Genomic DNA, 15,176 nt, shown 5'->3' on the forward strand with positions numbered 1-15,176 from the left:
CCTGAGTGAGGTAACCCAAATATCATCCTGAATGAGGTAACCCAAATATCATCCTGAATGAGGTAATCCAATCACAGAAAAACACACTTGATATGACTCATTTATAAGTGGCTATTAGCCCAAATGCTTGAATTACCCTAGATGCACAGAGCACATGAAATTCAAGAAGGATGACCAAAATGTGAATGTTTCACTCCTTCTTTAAAAGGGGAACAAGAATGCCCTTGGGAGGGAATAGGGAGGCAAAGTTTAGAGCAGAGGCAGGAGGAACACCCATTCAGAGCCTGCCCCACATGTGGTCCATACATATACAGCCACCAAACTAGATAAGATAGATGAAGCAAAGAAGTACATGCTGACAGGAACCGGATGTAGATCTCTCCTGAGAGACACAGCCAGAATATGGCAAAGACATAGGCGAATGCCATCAGCAAACCACTGAACTCAGAACGGGACCCCTGTTGAAGGAATCAGAGAAAGGACTGGAAGAGCTTGAAGGGGCTCGAGACCGCATATGAACAACAATGCCAACCAACCAGAGCTTCCAGGGACTAAGCTACTACTCAAAGACTATACATGGACTGACCCTGGGCTCCAACTGCATAGGTAGCAATGAATAGTTTAGTAAGGGCACCAATGGAAGGGGAAGTCTTGGTCCTGCCAAAACTGAATCCCCAGTGACCGGGACTCTTGGTGGAAGGGTGGTAATGGGGTAAGGTAAGGGAGAGGAACACCCATATAGAAGGGGAGGGGGAAGGGTTAGGGGGATGTTGGTCTGGAAACCAGGAAAGGGAAAAACAATTGAAATGTAAATAAGAAATACCCAAGTTAATAAAGATGGAGAAGAAAAAGAATTGGGTCCTCCATGAATGGCTCACATTTGCTGTTTTATATTCTTGTCATTAATGTAATCCATATAAATTGTTGCTAAGTATCCTCAGTACTCTGAACTCATGTGCCCTCCATTGCTGTGATTGAGTGTGATCTGTCCCTACAGATACTGCATTTGAGTCCTTAGTCCCCAGTGGCCTTGGTGTTTGGGGAGATTTGGAACCTTTATGATATGGACTCTCAGTGAAGTATGTCACTAGGGTGGTCCTTGTGGCTATGAACCTTAGCCCTACCTCCCGTCCTGTGCTCTGCTTCCTGAGTGCAGCTGCAATGTGACCAGCCACCCTCTTGTCTGAACCACCGTGTCATCCCTGCCTGCTCTCATGTCCTTGCCATCTCTGTGGCAGTATTCCTCTGGGACTGGGAGCCAAAGAAACTTTCTCAAGTTGCTTTCATCGGCGTAGTTTATCACAGCACCAGGAAAAGAAATTAGTAGAGAAATTGGCACCACGCGGCAGAGCCATTGCTGTGAAAAAAGTGACCATGTGATTCTTGGGACTCTGGAAGTGACTTCCGGCTGGAGTGAAGAATTTAGGTCCTTAGGAGAAAAAAAAGCGCTACTGTGTTGGAAGCAGAACTTAGTGCAACATTTGTTAGAAGCTCAGAAACAAGACCTTTGAGAGGAACGTGGGCAGTGGATTTCTAGTTTATGACATTTCAGAGAAAAAAAAAAAAACACTACCAAGAAGTAGGTAGAATCCAGCCATTCATGTTATATTTTGACCGAGAACCTGGCTTCATTCTACCCATGTCCTGAGATCTTGAGTGATGTTAGACGTAAGGGAAATGGACTAATAGCATGGCAGAGGATAGGTGTGAGAGCAAGTTTCAAGTTGATACAAAGTACACACAGGAAAGCAGCTGTAGTGGTTGACGAGGTTAGTGCCATGAAACTTGGTACTTGGTAGAGTGGCAATGGAGAAAGTGTCTTGATATCAAAAACCTACCCATCAAAGGCTCCAATGTGTAACGATGCAAGTTCACGAGAAACAAGAAAGGCTGGACTGAGCCCTTGCTCCTTGACAGCAACCACCTAGAAGATGCTTCCCCGTGGTGAGAACTAATGCAGCTGTGGTCAGGTGGGAGACGGCGAGGGCAGGCACCATGCCAAGCTGGCAGCACAACTTGGCAGAATTATCCACCTGGAGCTGTACTTGAAGGCATGAAAGACGAGGGACTGGGGGTGGGGCATGGAGAGCAGCTGACATCAGGCAGTGTGTGGCGGGGTCTAAGTCCCTGCAGGAAGCTGTGAAGGTGAAGCCTAGATTGCAGTGGAGACCCCAGGATGTTGGGGATGCAGGACTGTGGGACATCGTACAAGGAAAACTGTGCACATGGTGAGGAGCAGTCCAAGGCAGAGTCTATGTGTGCTACAGGCAGCCAAGCTGGAGCAGTGGGGCTGCCTATGCCTTCGGAATGTTGAGGATTTAAAGTCCTAGAGGCCAGACATGGAACTACAGGGTTTGGTGTTTCTATGCTGGGTTTTTATCATACTGAAGTCTGATCTTCCTTACTGTGCCTTCATTCCTTTCCTTTAGATGGGGAATATATATTGTATACCTTATATATTGGAGATGTTGGAGATGTTAAAATTTTATTTTTTTTCACTTTTTGTCCCAATCAAAGTCACCCTTTTCTTCCATAACTCTCCTTATACAGTCTCTTCTGCCAGTTCCCTTTCTCCTTCTCTTCTGAGAAGGAATAGGCCTCCCTGGGTATCAACCCACCCTGACACATCAAGGGCATCCTCTCCCATTGAGTTCAGACATGGCAGCCCAGTTAAGAGAGCTGAAGCCACAGGCAGGCAATAAAGCTATGGACAACCTCTGCTCCAGTTTTTGTGGTATCTGCATGAAGACCAAGCTGCATATCAGCTACATATGTGTGGTGGTGTAGGGATGGCTTCGTCCAGCGAATGAATGGATTTCTGCAGTGTCTGTTGTTAGATCCCCATTTTGTTTCTGAATTGTTAATTTGCATTCATGCTTTTTAGTTAGTTTGGCTATGAGTTTTTCTATCTCCTTGGTTTTCTCAGAGAACCAACTCTTGGTTTCATTGATTCCTTGTATTGCTCTCTTTGGTTCTAATGGATTGATTTGAGACCTGCATTTGATTATTTCCTGCCATCTACTCCTCTTGGATCTGTTTGCTTCTTTTTTCTTAGATCTTTTAGGGGTGCTGTTAAGTAGCTGGTATGAGATCTATCCAGTTTCTTTATGAGGGCACTTAATCCTAGGAACTTTCCTCTTAGCACTGCTTTCACTGTGTCCCATAAGTTTTTTATGCTGTTCCTTCTTTGTCATTGAATTATAGAAAATCTTTAATATCATTTTTATTTCTTCTTTGACACAGTGTCCAGTGAAGAGAGAGTTGTTCAGTCTCTGTGAGTTTAGGCTTTCTCTTGTTTCTCTTGTTATTGAAGGCCAGTTTTAATTCACAGTGATCTAACAAGATACAAGGAGTTATTTCAATCTTTCTGTATCTACTGAGGCTTGCTTTGTGACTGAATATATGGTCAATTTCGGAGAAGGTTCCATGAGGTTCTGAGAAAACTTGTATTCTTTGGTGTTCAAGTGAAATGTTCTGTAGCTATCTGTTAGGTCCATTTGATTCATAATGTAATGACATTCATTATTTCTCTGTTTAGTTTCTGTCTCAATGGCCTGTCCATTGGTGAAGTGGGGTGTTGAAGTCTCCCACTATTAATTTGTGTGGCTTGATGTATGATTTAAGCTTTAGTAATGTTTCTTTTATGTGGATATCTTTGCATTTGGCGCATGAGATGTTGAGAATTGAGACATCATCTTGGTGATTTCTTTGATGAGTATGAAGTGTCCTTCCCTATCTCTTTGCCTACTTTTGGTTGAAAGTCTATTTTACTAGATTTCAGAATGGCTACTCCAGCTTGTTTCTTGGGTCCTTTTGCTTGAAGAAATGTTTTTAGCCCTTATTTGGAGGTAGTGTCCATTTTTGTTGCTGAACTGTGTTTCTTGTAAGCAGCAGAGTGTTAGATCCTGTTTCCCCACACACTCTGTCGTTGTGTCTTTTTACTGGGGAATTTAATCCACTGATGTTGAGAGATATTAATGACTGATGATTGTTAGTTTCTGTTATTGGTGTTGATAGTGGAGTTGATTGGTGTTCCTGTTGATGGTGGCATTGGTGTGTGTGTGTGTGTGTGTGTGTGTGTGTGTGTGTGTGTGTGTGTGTGTAAGAGAAAAAGAAGAGGATCATTTGTTTCTGCTGGTGTGAAGTTATTCCTTTCCTGTGTTTTCTTGGGTATAGTTTCCCTCTGTATGTTAGAGTTTTCCTTCTAGTATCCTCTGTAGGGCTGGGTTAGTGGAATGATATTGTTTGCATTTGAATTTTATTTTCTCCATCAATGATGATTTATAGTTTTGCTGGGTATAGTAGTCTGAGCTAACACTGTGGTCTTTCAGGGTATGCAATACATCTGCCCAGGGCATTCTGACTTTTAGAGTCTCTGTTGAGAAATCAGGTGCAATTCTGATAGTTCTATATTTAAATGTTTTTTGTTTCTTTGTTTGTTTGTTTTTACTGCCTGTGACAATATTTTATTTTATTGTCTTTTGCATTGAATTTGCACTTGAAGGAAACTTTCACAATATTATATAATCATGTGATTTATTTTACAAATATTAAAGTAAACTTTTCCATAATATGTTTATTTTTATCTTTATTAACTTGAGTATTTCTTATTTACATTTCGATTGTTATTCCCCTTCCTGGTTTCCAGGGCAATATCCCCCTAACCCCTCTTTCTCCCCTTTTATATGGGCTTCCACTCCCCACCCTCCCCCATTACCACCCTCCCCCCAACAATCAGGTTCACTGGGTGTCAGTCTTGGCAGGACCAAGGGCTTCCCCTTCCACTGGTGCTCTTACTAGGCTATTCATTGCTACCTATGAGGTTGGAGCCCAGGGTCAGTCCATGTATAGTCTTTGGGTAGTGGCTTAGTCCCTGGAAGCTCTGGTTGCTTGGCATTGTTGTTCATATGGGGTCTCGAGCCCCTTCAAGCTCTTCCAGGCCTTTCTCTGATTCCTTCAACGGGGGTCCCGTTCTCAGTTCAGTGGATTGCTGCTGGCATTCGCCTAAGTATTTACTATATTCTGGGTGTATCTCACGGGAGAGATCTACATCAGGTTCCTGTCAGCCTGCACTTCTTTTCATCCATCATATCTAGTTTGGTGGCTGTATTTCTATGGACCACATGTGGGGCAGGCTCTAAATGGGTGTTCCTTCTGCCTCTGTTCTAAACTTTGCCTCCCTATACCCTCCCAAGGGCATTCTTGTTCCCCTTTTAGAGAAGGAGTGAAGCACTCGCATTTTGGTCATCCTTCTTGAGTTTCATGTGTTCTGTGCATCTAGGGTAATTCAAGCATTTGGGCTAATAGCCACTTATCAATGACTGCATATCATGTGTGTTTTTCTGTGATTGGGTTACCTCACTCAGGATGATATTTTCCAGTTCCTTCCATTTGCCTATGAATTTCATAAAGTCATTGTTTTTGATAGCTGAGTAATATTCCATTTTGTGTAGATGTACTACATTTTCTGTATCCATTCCTCTGTTGAAGGGCATCTGGGTTCTTTCCACCTTCTGGCTATTATAAATAAGGCTGCTATGAACATAGTGGAGCAAGTGTCTTTGGTATATGTTGGGCATCTTTTGGATATATGCCCAAGAGAGGTATAGCTGGGTCCTCAGGTAGTTCAATGTCCAATTTTCTGAGGAACCTCCAGACTGATTTCCAGAATGGTTGTACCAGTCTGCAAACACACCAACAATGGAGGAGTGTTCCTCTTTCTCCACATCCTCTCCAGCATTTGCTGTCACCTGAGTATTTGATCTTAGCCATTCTGACTGGTGTGAGGTGGAATCTCAGGGTTGTTTTGATTTGCATTTCCCTTATGACTAAAGACGTTGAACATTTCTTTAGGTTTTTCTCAGCCATTCGGCATTCCTCAGCTGTGAATTCTTTGTTTAGCTCTGAACTCCATTTTTAATAGGGTTATTTGTCTCCCTGCCGACTAACTTTGTGAGTTCTTTGTATATTTTGGATATAAACCCTCTATTGTTGTAGGATTGGTAAAGATCTTTTCCCAATCTGTTGGTTGCCATTTTGTCATAACAACAGTGTCCTTTGCCTTACAGAAAATTTGCAGTTTTATGAGATCCCATTTGTCGATTCTTGATCTTAGAGCATAAGCCATTGGTGTTTTGTTCAGGAAATTTTTTCCAGTGCCCATGTGTTCAAGATTCTTCCCCACTTGTCCTTCTATTAGTTTGAGTGTATCTGGTTTGATGTGGAGGGCCTCGATCCACTTGGACTTAAGCTTTGTATAGGGTGATAAGAATGGATCGATCTGCATTCTTCTACATGCTGACCTCCAGTTGAACCAGCACCATTTGCTGAAAATGCTCTTTTTTCCATTGGATGGTTTTGGCTCCTTTGTCAAAAATCAAGTGACCATAGATCTGTGGGTTCATTTCTAGGTATTCAATTTTATTCCACTGGTCTATCTGTCTGTCTCTATACCAATACCATGCAGTTTTTATCACTATTACTCTGTAATACTGCTTGAGTTCAGGGATAGTGATTCCCCCTGAAGTCCTTTTATTGTTGAGGATAGTTTTAGCTATCCTGGTTTTTTGTTATTCCAGATGAATTTGCAAATTGTTCTGTCTTACTCTTCTGAACAATTGGATTGGTATTTCGATGGGGATTGCATTGAATCTGTAGATCGCTTTTGGTAAAATGGCCATTTTTACTATGTTAATCTTGCCAATGAGCATGGGAGATCTTTCCATCTTCTGAGATCTTCTTCAATTTCTTTCTTCAGTGGCTTGAAGTTCTTATCATACAGATCGTTTACTTGCTTGGTTAAAGTCACACCGAGGTATTACTCTTATACCTAAACCGCATAAAGACCCAACAAAGAAAGAGAACTTCAGACCAATTTCCCTTGTGAATATCGACGCAAAAATACTCAATAAAATTCTGGCAAACCGAATCCAAGAGCACATCAAAACAATCATCAACCATGATCAAGTAGGCTTCATCCCAGGCATGCAGGGATGGTTTGATATATGGAAAACCATCAGTGTGATCCATTATATAAACAAACTGAAAGAACAAAACCACATGATCATTTCATTAGATGCTGAGAAAGCACTTGACAAAATTCAACACCCCTTCATGATAAAAGTCCTGGAAAGAATAAGAATTCAAGGCCCATACCTAAACATAGTAAAAGCCATATACAGCAAACCAGTAGCTAACATTAAACTAAATGGAGAGAAACTTGAAGCAATCCCACTAAAATCAGGGACTAGACAAGGCTGCCCACTCCTTCCCTACTTATTCAATATAGTTCTCGAAGTTCTAGGCAGAGTAATCAGACAACAAAAGGAGATCTAAGGGATACAGATTGGAAAGGAAGAAGTCAAAGTAACACTATTTGCAGATGATATGATAGTATATTTAAGCGATCCCAAAAGTTCTACCAGAGAACTACTAAACCTGATAAACACCTTCAGTAAAGTGGCTGGGTATAAAATTAACTGAAATAAATCAGGAGCCTTCCTCTACACAAAAGAGAAACAAGCTGAGAAAGAAATTAGGGAAACAAACCCTTCATAATAGTCCCAAATAATACATTTCAATGTTACTTGGCCTTTTTCCCTTCCAGCTTTTAATTGTCTTTCTTTGTTCTGTGCATTTAGCATTTTGATTAGTATATGGTGAGAGGATTTTCTTTTGTGGTATAATCTATTTGGTGTTCTGTAAGCCTCTTGTATGTTTATAGTCATCTCTTTCATTATGTTAGGGAAATTTTCTGTGATTTTGTTGAATATATTTTCTGGACCTTTGAGCTGGGATCTTTTCCTTCTTCTATTATATTATTCTTAAGTTAGGTCTTTTCATAGTGTCACAAATTTCCTGATGCTTTGTATTACAAACTGTTTATATTTGGCATTTTCTTTGGCAGGTGTATCCATTTTCTCTAACATATCTTCTATGCCTGAGATTCTCTCTTCCATTTCTTGTATTCTCTTGGTGATGCTTACATCTCTAGTTCATGTTCTCTTTCCTAGATTTTCCATCTTTAGGATTGTCTCAGTTTTGTTTTCTTTATCATTTCTATTATCATTTTTAGGACTTACCAATTTTTCATTTTTTCACTGGTTTGATTGTATTTTTCTGAATTTCTTTATGTTTCTTCATTTCCTTTAAGAGACTCTACCTATTTGATTGCATTTTCCTATCTTTATGGGTTTTATCATTTTCTATTTAAAGGCCTCTATCATGTTCATAAGATTAGATTTTAGGTCATTTTCTGGGCTTGTTGTAAGGCAGAGCTCACTGTAACAGGAATACACAGCAGAGACAACTCACCTTGTAAAGAACAGGAACCAGAGTAAGGGACTAGGGATCAGGGACAACCACCTTGAAAAGCATCACCCCACTGATGCACTTCCTCTAACCAGTCTCTACCCTCCATAATTTCTACCAGTTCCAAAAAGGTTCTGTCTTCCACATTTCCATCAGTTCTTAAAAGTGTACTCAAAACAATGAATCCATCCCTGGGTTGAACCTTGGATTCAGTCAGAACCTTTGCATGAGACACACCAGAGGTTTGCCTCATTCTTCTCGGCATCTCTCAGAACAGCCAAGTTGGTAAAATGGCCATCATGCAGCCACCTATAGAGAAATGTTAATCCAACAACATGGCTACACTAACTGGGATTCAGATTCACCCTTAGTACACAGCTTTAATCCCACACAACATGGGTAAGGTTAGTTTGTAGAGGGAAGGAGCCATGTTTGAAAGTCTAACTGAGGGGCATACATAAGTGAGAATTAGAGAAAGATTTAACAGAATGAGTCAGAGATAGCTTATATCTGTTATGGTCTGACATACCACCCAGACACCCTACCTCCAGAATAGCTAGCGGTAGCCATTTTCTTCCATGCCTGACAGCTATTTCATATAATTGTTGTAACATGCCTGCCAGTCATTGACACAGAGAAGTGACTTGACTCAAAGACATACTGACCACAAACCCTGTTTTGTTCTGTGTGTTCTGAATTTTCTGTATGAGGTTTGCTAATCTTAAGAAATTCCACAAATTAAAGGTCAATGTGAACTGTTATGTCTAAATATCTTGAGTCAGAGTTGATCACTGAACAGCCCTTCCTTCATCAATGTATGAGTTCGCTGTGGCTTTTGTGGCTGATCCTGAAGAATGCTACTAATAAGCCAAAAATGTTATGATTACACTGCTCATGCTCTGTTATGTCAATGTTCTGAAATTCCCCTGTTCCCCACACATCCAACCGACCCCATACCTTACTCAGGAACAATCAGCTTAAAGGTTAGCTGATAAAACTTTGCCAAGTAAGCCAATTGCTCCCCTCCTTGTCCTTTAAATTTTGAACCTGGTTTTTCCTATAAAAGGTCTACTCTGAGGACAATTAGGCTCCTGAGTCTTTTTTGCAGCTGGATGTCCAGTATTAAGGTGTGCATTCAATAAACTATTCTTGCTTAACTGGGAGAGTATCCATATGGTTTGAGTGGCAATTCCCAGACCACAACAATGTCCAACTCTCTCAAGAACAGCACAGGAAAGAAAAGCTATTTAAGAGCAGTGCAGGGAGAAGGGACAGCCAGTTCTGCTCATTCAGCTGAGTTCAGTAGAGTTCAGTCAGTCAATAAGGAAGCAGTGCAGTGAGGGCCGTGCAGTAGAACTGAGTTTGTTTGTGAGTTCATACAATTCTATCATTTCAGGTCATAGGAAGCAGTTGAAGTCACAGAATGGAAAGAAACTGATTAGGAATGATTACCAAAGTTAGTTTGAGGCCAGAGGAATTCGGTGAGAATCTGAGAGAAGCCAGATTGAATCAGTCAGCTTGGAGAGGAGTTTGAGACAGAACAGGTGAGTTGAACCAGCCAGGATTCAGACAGAAGTAAAAAGGGTGAGCTTATTCAGTGGTAAGCCTCCAGGACAGCAATTAGACTAAGATAATAACATATTTTTATGGCCAGCAATGCTCCTATAGCAACATTTTCTATTAGGTAGATAGATACAGTAAAAGTCCCCCAGGATTAAAACTGTTTAATTACAGAAAAGAAAAAATTCCCTTAATAGAGTTAGCCAGGTGTTTCTTCAAATATTTTCTTAAAAATTAATAAAATGAAAAATGAAGCCCTATATTCAATAAATATAAGACCTTCTTCATGTCTAAGTGTCAATCATAAGAAAACCAGAAGTTGTCTGATTCTACTAGGACTGAATGATGAGTATATGATACTAATTATAATATAAGTACTGGAGGAGCTCAAGTGATATCAAAAAAATAATATATTTTCTGGAATCATTTATGAGACCCATAAACAGTATTTTAACATCTATTGTCAATAATGAGAGTTTTCCTGGAGCTTGAGAGATGGCTCAACAGTTGAGTGGAGGTGTTGGTCTTGCAGGGGACCTGAGTTTTGTTAACAGCACCCACATCAGGGAACTCACAACTGCCTGTGACTCCAGGTAGAGAGGATCCAAGGCCATCTCCTAGCCCCTACAGACACTTCACTCACGTGCACATCACACACACACACACACACACAGAGAGAGAGAGAGAGAGAGACAGACAGACAGAGACAGAGAGAGAGACAGAGACAGAGAGAGAGAGACAGAGACAGAGAGAGAGAGAGAGGGAGAGACACACACACACAATTGAAATTTAAATAAATATTAAAATCAAGTGTTTTCTTGATTTGGAGTTAAAAGTAAGATATATTTATTGGTCTATGAATGTCTTCATTAATTACATGTTAAGCTTATTATACAATGAGCACAAAGTAACTGTTTTTGTTTATGGAGTGCAATATAATACATGTATATACTGTATGATGATCATTTCAGGGTAATTAACTTATCTGTTACCATAACATTTTTAAATGTATGAGTGCTCTGTCTGTATGTATACCTGCATGCCTTAAGAGATCATCAATTCCCTTTCTAGATGGTTGTGAGCCACCATCTGGACTTGAACTCAGGACCTCTGGAAGAACAGGTAACTTAACGGCTGAGCCATCTCTCCAGCCCATCATGGACATTCATCATTTCTTTGTGGAAAAAAACATTTGGAATCCTCTGATCCAGGTTTGTTTGAACTAAATAGTGTGGGTTTTATTCACACTAGTCACCTTACTATATAAGAATCCTCCCATGCCTAGAGGTACCAATCTATTGAAATGTAAAAGTGGAAAAGCTCTAGATGATGGCTCACAAATTCCTGTATACTTGAGTAGAACACAACTCAAGCAGATTTCTCACTCCTTGTCCAGTAAACTCTGTCAATGAACTGAACAGATATCTTAGCCCTTTTTGTAAATGATTAATCTGAGTCTCAAGGTATTCAAATGGCTGTGCCAAATTAACTATAAAATTTAATGCATTCAAATGGCTGTACCAAATCAGACAGCTACCAAATAGATAGCTACAAACTTTAATGCTTCAGTTGAGCTGTGCCTGTTTTCAAAGAGTAGCCATACAGGCAAAATAATTCTCACATTGCGTGCCTTCTCCATGTAATAACCACATCTTTCTCAACACACGGATTGTCACAAATACACAGGTTTGCATGACTGACATGTTTCCAGGAGTGAGATTGTGAATTCGCTGTCACATGTAACTACATTGAAAAGTGGATCTCTTTCAAATGGTCATACACTGATGTTACCAATATAGGTCAAATGTCCTGGGATTTAATTAGAAAGTTAACTTTAGGGAGCTTATAAACAGAAGACATATTTTCAGCTGAATGTCACTAAAGGTGTCCTCACTGAAGATTCCACAGCCTGACAGTGGGATGAGCCTGACTGGAGCTTTTCATGTCTCACAGCTGGCCGGACTGGTGCTGAGGTCTCCGTGGCGATCCGTGGGGTCAGAGCTACAGACACAGACCAACCTTCATAGCAGCTGCTCCTGATGCAGGTGAGCGCTTAGCTCCAAGAGCCAGATTCAATTAAATGTTGTCCTTATAAGAGTTTCCCTGGTCATGGTCTCTGTTCACAGCAGTAAAACCCTCACTAAGACACTAACTAAAAGATAGTGGTACTTTGTACGGTGGACTATTAGATAATCACGAGTACCTAAAATATGTGTATCTTTAAAGAATAGAACAGTTCAACTTATGTGAGTTATGTTTTCTGAATACATTCCAAATATTTGAATTTATTTCTTCTGCTGCTTCATATATGTATGAATTCATAAGTAGAAAAATATATTGAAAAATCATAGCATTGGCCAGTTTAAAAGAACAGTGACTATCGAGATTATATGTAGATGAAGAGAATTCTAGACTTATTGGAATGTTATTGATTAATAAAAGTGTTTTGTGCCTTGAAAAAAAAAGACTAAGTGCTTAGAATGGAAGATGGTGGTCTCTCAAGGTTTTAGTACGAATATTCCATTTCCACAATTTTAGGAACTATGCCATAATTCATAGCACTTTTGAAAGAGAGAAACCCTTGTAGCTATGCCTCACCCCATAACCTCATATGTATTCTCTCTAAACTCTCTACCATCACCGTTGGTAAAATCCACAAAGCCTGACATCACTCTCTACCAATTAACATGATATGAAAAGTTAGTGGGTTATTGCACTGTAGAAGCTTAGTGGGTCTACCCAGCTGTTCTCTTTACACATTTTAGAGAAACTTTTAAACCTTTTGTGAATATAATTTGTTTTCACCTTTCCTTTTATTTCTTAGATGAAATCCAGGACAAGTATCAATACTCCCAGGTATGGAGTCAAGGTATGAGAGTCTGTTTTCCACTCCTAGTTGGCCACAGGTTACAGTGGTTTTGTCTCATTTCATTCTGCCCTGAAGTTGACTTCAATACAGTCTGATTTATACTGTGAAACACAGAGGAAACCACAGGAACTTAGTGAATACGCATGGTAAATGTCTTAATTGTTCTTTTGTTATCCACTGAGACACTATATATATTCAGTACTTAATCAGAAATTTATAAAATATTACATATGCAGTTTAAAATATTCAAACAGTATAAAAGAAGTTTTCAGAAGAATTGAAAGTGAGGCACATTTTAACCCATCATATACAAGAATATTCTATTTTCTCATTGAAATACTTCATGCACTTCCTCCAGGACTAGGGATGACATTCAATCTCATTTATTATTATTGTGCATACACAGACATATACAGTGGAGGTCAGAGGACAATGTTGTGGAGTCCGTTGTCCTATTTCACTTTTACACAAGTTCTGGGTATCGAATTCAAGGCTTCAGACTTTTGGAGCCATCTTGCTGAACCCAGCAATGTTTTTTTTTAATAGCTCCCTTGAGAACAATAGCTGGTTAAATGCTCCATTTAAACTACCTTTTTTTCCTTAAAGCAAGCCTGTAAGATAAGAAAGTCCCTATTTTATTTTTTTATTCTTGAGATACCATATTTATTTTCTTTTGGGGGTGGTAAAAGCCATTTCCACTAGTTAAGTGTTTCTTTTTTTCCTTTAAGTCCCTATTTTAAAATACTGACTGGGGGCTTTTTTTGTCTAAGACAGTGGTTCTCAACTTTCCTAATGCTCTGACCCTTTAATATAGTACTTTGTTTTGTAGTGACCCACAATCATAAAATTATTACATTACTACTTTATAACTGTAATTTTGCTACAGTTGTGAATTGTACTGCATACATCTGATATACAGGATATCTGATATGTGACCCCCCCAGAGGTGTGCAACCCAAAGGTTGAGAGCCGCTGATCTAAGAGTGGGTTTGACTCCAAAGGTCATATGAATGCACTCCAGATGTGTAGTCTGCAGGTGCATAAACAAGATAATTCATCCTCACTCACTCCTGATTGGATGGCAGAGTCCTTGGAGTGTACTGACTGGGTTTTCATATCATTTAAACAACAAAAGTATGCTGGTTTTCCTTGGTCAACGCAATAATCTTATATTTCATTTATTTATGAGTTAGAAACAACACTGACCTGGGACCAGTGTTGCCATCCCAGCACCCAGGAAGCCAAGGCAAGAGAACTTCAAGGTCCAGGACATCCTGGGCTACTTACCAATCCTTGTCACAAAAAAAATAGATATGTAAAGTCAATTATTCCTTGCTTCCATTTTACAAAACCATATTATTGGTAGCAAAATAGCCTGATATTGCTTTACTCAGATGATATCACCTATCTGAATTCAATGTATCAATGATGTGAAAGTTGATGGTTTCATCTATCACAGGCATTCAGGAGACTGTTGTTTATTATATTTTTTTGGTTTTGATTAAGACAATAAATAGGAAAGGAAATTTATTCTGTTTTCAGCAAATAGGGTGGTTGGGATAGAGAAATGGCAATTCTCCTGACCTCCGACTTTGGCTTGCATTTTATCCTTTGAAATCACCTTATTACATTTGCCCCAGTAAACATCTCTGTCAGGAAGTGTCACATTATAAGATTTTGTTACCTGATTGTTTCTAAATTTAAAATAACTTCCTATTTGAAGCAGGAGTAACCATTGCGTGATGTATAAACATCGTGTTGACTTTTGGACGGCCATACTTTAGCAAAGGTGTTGGGGAAACTTTCATAAATACTAATTATCCATTCTCAAAGGTCAGCATGACTGTGTTAGCTACGGTCATGTAGGATTGCACTAGAGTCAGAAAGAATCCATGAAAGGAAATGACATCAGAGGCCCAGAGACACTGAAACCATTTTTATTTTATTAGAACAAAGGGAAGTCAATTACAAGCTAGTTCTGAACTAGATACATTTCTTATTTAAAATTTTCGAGTATGAAACATCTACTCTCGGATCATTGTAATGGTTTTCTGTGGTCGTGGGAACCAAACTCAAGGTTTTACCCATGGAAGGCAGACATTCGACCAGAGAGCTGCACTGCTGGCCCTGGAAAAATGCTTTTATTTAAACTGTTTTTGTAATAGTTCTCTCTCTCTCTCTTTCTATCTATCTATCTATCTATCTATCTATCTATCTCGTGTGTGTGTGTGTTTGTGTGTGTGATGTGTATGTGTCTGTGTCTCTATGTGCATATGTATGTGTGTATGGGTGTGTCCCTGTCTATGTGTCTGAGTGTGGGTCTGTGTCTCGGAGTGTGTGTGTATGTGTGTGTCTATAAGGAGGTTTCATTTCTGCAACACTGTATTTGCAATGCAACAACACAGTAATATCAATTTTACAGTGATCATAGACTCCA

The sequence above is a fragment of the Rattus norvegicus genome, chromosome 10 (assembly GCF_036323735.1).
Source record: "Rattus norvegicus strain BN/NHsdMcwi chromosome 10, GRCr8, whole genome shotgun sequence".
Taxonomy (NCBI): domain Eukaryota; kingdom Metazoa; phylum Chordata; class Mammalia; order Rodentia; family Muridae; genus Rattus; species Rattus norvegicus.